This window comes from Halichoerus grypus, chromosome 6 (genome assembly GCF_964656455.1).
Source record: "Halichoerus grypus chromosome 6, mHalGry1.hap1.1, whole genome shotgun sequence".
Classification (NCBI taxonomy): Eukaryota; Metazoa; Chordata; class Mammalia; order Carnivora; family Phocidae; genus Halichoerus; species Halichoerus grypus.
Genome location: NC_135717.1, coordinates 122,356,404 through 122,361,824, shown reverse-complemented (window position 1 = coordinate 122,361,824; position 5,421 = coordinate 122,356,404).

Below are 5,421 nucleotides of genomic sequence, written 5' to 3'. Positions count from 1 at the left end.
GTGTTCCCTCTCTCGCTGTGTCTCTCTCTGTCAAATAAATAAAATCTTTAAAAAAAAAGAAGTTTCTTCCATCTTTAAATCCTTGGGTTGGAATTATAACGCAAATAGTGGGAAATCAAGGAGGAATGCTCTGCAATCCATATTTGGGATACCTAGAATGTTGGTGTAGAAAGAGGATGTCTCTTTTTTGGATCTCCCAGCAAATTATTAAACATCTCCCTTACCAGTCTGAGTATAACAGGCACTGGGATGGGGCATTAAGGCGGCAGCTCTGGGACTGAATGTCAGGCCGGAGACTGACACCACCTAGTGGTCAGTTGAAGAAGTGTGACTAAGAAGGGTGTCTTGGAAGGGTCTGGTGGAAGGTGGGAGGAGAACCAAGATTTATTTTTATTTTTTTAAAGACTTATTTATTTTATAGTGAGAGAGAGAGAAAGAGCGAGAGCGCATGAGCGGGGAGGGAGGGTCAGAGGGAGAGGGAGGGAAGCATGGAGCTGGATCCTGGGCTAGATCCTGAGATGACTCTGAGATGACCCTGAGATGACCCTGAGATCATGATCTGAGCTGAAATCAAGAGTGGGACGCCTAACCGACTGAGCCCAAGAACCAAGATTTATTGAGCGCTTACCATGTGCCAAGCCCATGCAATGGATTTTACCTGGATAAGCTCACTTCTATCTCGTAACCACCTTGTGGCATAGGTTTTATTTCCAGTTTGCTGAAACGGCAATAGAGGCTCAGGGAGATTAAGGAATCTGCTCCAAATCACAGTGCAGATTGGAGCCCAGTTTTCATTCATTTAATCAACATTTATTGGGTACCTTATACGTGCTGGACACATTGCTAGGTGTGTACTAGGGACAAGAGATAGAAACAGTCTCAGCCTTCAAGAAGCACATGCTTTAGTGGGATTGCTCAACCTGATGATTGACAATCACAACACAGTGCCTAATGCCTATGATAAAGGCAAACACAGAGGGAACCAGAGTAGGATAACTATTCCAGATAAAGGGATCAAAGCAGAGCTGGGCGTATGATGCCAAACTACATGTTGACAGAGAGGAAGAAGATGACGAGCAATGAATGACAGGAGGAAAGTGTGTTTTAGGCTGGCGGATAAGCAAAGGCATAGAGGCATGAGGAAGTGTAAAACAAAAAATGGCAAATATGATAAGGCTGAAGTTCAATAATCTTATTGGGGAGGGTAGTGGGCGAAATACCAGGGAACCTAATGACGAAGGGTGATTTGGGCCACACTAAGTAGTTAGAGTTTCTTTTTTCTAGAAGTAGTGGGGAGCCAGGTGAGAAATTGATGAAGTCCTAATGCATCAGCCATACAGTTGAAGAGGAAGAGAATTCCAGACTAAGGAGACGGGATCAAGTATATTAATTGTTTTATCATGTCAGCCTAGAGGATAGTGACAGAGAAAGCTACTACTAGAGACTTCCGCTCACATTAGAACGGTCTCAAAGTTCTCAAATTTTGGCTGCACAATAGAATCACCTGAAGAGCTTCTGAAATCCCAGTGTTAGAAGACTTATATTACTTGACTTCAAGACTTTGAAGGGCGGCGCCTGGGTGGCTCAGTGGTTAAGCGTCTGCCTTCGGCTCAGGTCATGATCCTAGGGTCCTGGGATCGAGCCCTGCATTGGGCTCCCTGCTCCGCGGGAAGCCTGCTTCTCCCACTCCCCCTGCTTGTGTTCCCTCTCTCGCTGTGTCTCTCTCTGTCAAATAAATAAATCTTAAAAAAAAAAAAAAAGACTTGTAAGCTTCAATAACCAAGACAGTGTGGTACTGGCATGAAGGGTTGACAAACAGATCCATGGGACAGAATAAGAGGGGCCAGAAATAGACTCACACTTAGAGGTCATTTGATTTTGACAAAGGTGTCAAAGCAATCCATTGGGGAAAAGCATGTCTTTCAACAAATGGCGCAGGACCTACTGAATATCCATAAGGAAGAAATAAGTGAACCTTGACCCCTACCTCATACTATATGCAAAAATTAATTCAAAACAGATCAAAGGATTAAGGTGTAACAGCTAGATCTGTTACACAAGCTATAAACTTGTAGGTGAAAACAGAATATCTCATGACTTGGAGGTAAAAAAAAAAAAAGTCTTAAGTTAAAGAAAGCAATAACCATAAAAGAAACATTAAGATCTAAAACTTTTGTTTATCAAAAAATGCCATTAAGAAAATGAATAAGCAAGCCAAATAGGTAAGGAAAATTTGATCTGACAAAGGACTGGTATCCAGGATATGTAAAAAAAATTTCTACAACACAGTAATAAAAAGATAACCCAATTTTTTTTAAATGGACAAGAGATTTTAACGGATACTTCACAAAAGAACATGTATGAATGGCCAATAAGCCCAGGAAAAGTGTTCAATATCTTTAGTCATCAAGAAAATGCAAATTAAAACCATAATGGCATAATTTGCCACACTCACCAGAATGGTTAAACTTTTAAAAACTCACAATACCAAATGCTAGTGAGAAGTAGAATAACTGGAACTCACACACAGTCTTGGGAGTGTAAAATGTACTATCAGTTTGGAATGATATGTAGCCTTTCTTATAAAACTAAGCATTTACCTATGACCCAACAATTATACTCCTAGTTATTTATTCAAGAGAAAAGAAAAAAGATTTAAAAAAGAATGTTCATAACAGTCTTCTACATAATACCTAAAAACTGGCTACAGCCCAGGTGTCTATCATTAAAAAACAACAACAACAACAAAAAACCGTGGTATATCTCTACAATGGAATACTACTTTAATCTTTAATAAAAATGGACAAACTATGGATACACACAACAACATGGATGAGTCTCTAAATATTCATCGGTGAGTAAAAGAAGCCAAACATAAAAAGCACATCCTGTTTTACTCCATTTATATGAATTCCGGAACAAACGAATCCACCTTGGGGAAAAAAAAAGAAAAGAAAAAAAAAAAAAAAATCAGAACAGTGGCTCCCCCTGGAGGGTGGGGTGAGGATAATGATCTATATCTTGATTAGGGTTTGGATGTCATACAGCGGAGTGGTACGTCAGGGATTTGAACCCAGGTGCCCTGACCCCAGAGGCCATGGTTTTAACCACCATATGACATTGCTTTGCTGCTGGGATGCTTCAGACTTGGGTGTGGATGAGATGACACGAGAAGAGTAGCCTGTGGAGACAGGAGAATGAGAAGGAGCACCCAGAGGGGTGGGAGGAAGACTAGAAGAGAGGGAGCAGGACAACCAATGAGGGGAGAGCTTATTCAAGAATGGCTGACAGTGGGGTGCCTGGGTGGCTCAGTTGGTTAAGCGACTGCCTTCGGCTCAGGTCATGATCCTGGAGTCCCGGGATCGAGTCCCGCATCGGACTCCCTGCTGAGTGGGGTGTCTGCTTCTCCCTCTGACCCTCCCCCCTCTCATTCTCTCTCTATCTCATTCTCTCTCTCAAATAAATAAATAAAAAATCTTAAAAAAAAAAAAAAAGAATGGCTGACAGTGTTGAATACTGCTGAGCGGTCCATTGTCCTTGGCACGTAGGTGGGCACGTGTGACACCGGACAGAACAGTTTCATTGGATTCATGGGGGCAGCCACCCACTGGCAGTGTCCTGAGGAGGTGAGGAAGGGAAGACAGTGAATGTGACTAACTTTCCCAAGAAGCTTGGCTACACAGGGGAAGAGAGAGAGAGAGGCAAGACAGTAATTAGAGGGCCAGTTAGAGGGCTGGAATTTCCTTGCAGAGGCTCAATTCTGACCACAGTTGTTGACTCCATCCAGAGATGCTTGCCCACCCACCAAGGTTGCCACTTGTCCTTCTGTGAGGTGAAGATCTGTTGGCCACAGTAAGCCTCTGACAGCCCCAGGGCTCCATTTGGAACCCCGAGATCAGCTGACCCCACCATTGCTTATATCCTGTCATCCTTGGCAGGCCTCACTGGGCATCCGCCTTTCTCCACTTAGCCCAGTGCTTCCTCTTCCTGACCACCCTTGCACTGCTCCCTGCACCCCTCCTTGCAGAAAGCCCTAAGCCACCCTTGGCTCAGATTGTCCTTGCCCCTCTTTGCTTGTCTGAAACCTGGCTCTTCCCTGAGGACCCTCTGCCTTTAATGAGCTATCACTTATCCTCCCACAGTGTGGGAGCGTGGGCAGTCAGATGTTGGGGCTGTCCATTTCCAAGAGTCAGTATGGCTCCACCCAGGTCTCAGTTAGGGATACATCTAGCAAGCAAGTAACACAAAACCCAATTAAAGTAAATTGAACATGAAGGAGTTCTAGAGTAGATCCAGGGTTGGTCGATTCAAGAGTTTTCTACCTCTTCACACTTCTACTCTATCCTAAGTGCCATCAATGGTCACCACTGTTCCAATCCTCACATGTGGACTTAGCATTGAAGAAGAACAGACTCTTTCCCAAGAACCCCCTAAGGTCCTACTGGCTAGGGGAATGGAAATACTGAGATTGGCTAGAGCAATAAGATTCATCCCCTGAATGCGTGGGAAGGGAACACCTGTACAAAATCCAGACTTTACCAGCCAGGGAGAAAGGCTTGCTGGAGTAGGCACCATCAAGTTCTTGCCTTGATAGTCCTGTGAATTCCTCTACCTTTTAAGGGCCAGCTATTTCACTTTCCATTGAGAAGATGCGTAGCATAGTGCTTAAGGGCAACAGTGATCACACCAGACTAACTGGGTTCAAATTCCAGCTCTCTCACTTGCCAGGTCTTTGGCTTTGGGCAGGTTACTTAACCTTTCCACATTGCAGTTTCCTCCCCTGTAAAATGAGGGCTATCAGCACTCTCCAGTAGGACTTTCTGTGATGATGGTAATGACTCATGTCTGTGTTAATATAGTAACCATTAGCCATATGTGGCTACTGAGTGTTTGAAATGTGGATCGTTATTTGAGGAATTAAATTTTTAAATTAAAATTAAACAGCCACAGGGCCCCTGGGTACCTCAGTCGGTTAAGCGATTGACTCTTGGTTTCGGCTCAGGTTGTGATCTCAAGGTCGTGAGATTGAGCCCTGTGTCGGGCTCTGTGCTCGGCACTCAGGGCAGAGTCTGCTTGAGTTTCTGTCTCCCTCTCCCTCTGCCCCTCCCCCTCTCTAAGATAAATAAATAAATCTTTTAAAAAAATGAAACAGCCACATGTGGTTTGTGGTTGTCATCTTGGGCACATAGTTCTATCTCATAATATTGTTGTCGGATAAAATGCAGTGTTTGGATTGTCAGGTAGGAATTGAAGTGATACAGAAACCCTCACTAAATGTGAATTCTTGTTATTTTTGCTATCATCCACTGATGTCCTGGTCACTTGCCCACACTCCCTGAAGACTTTGGCATCTCATCCACTGTATTCCTGTCCACCCCAGGTCTTTTGCAAACCCAGATGGCTTCAGCTACTCATGCAGGT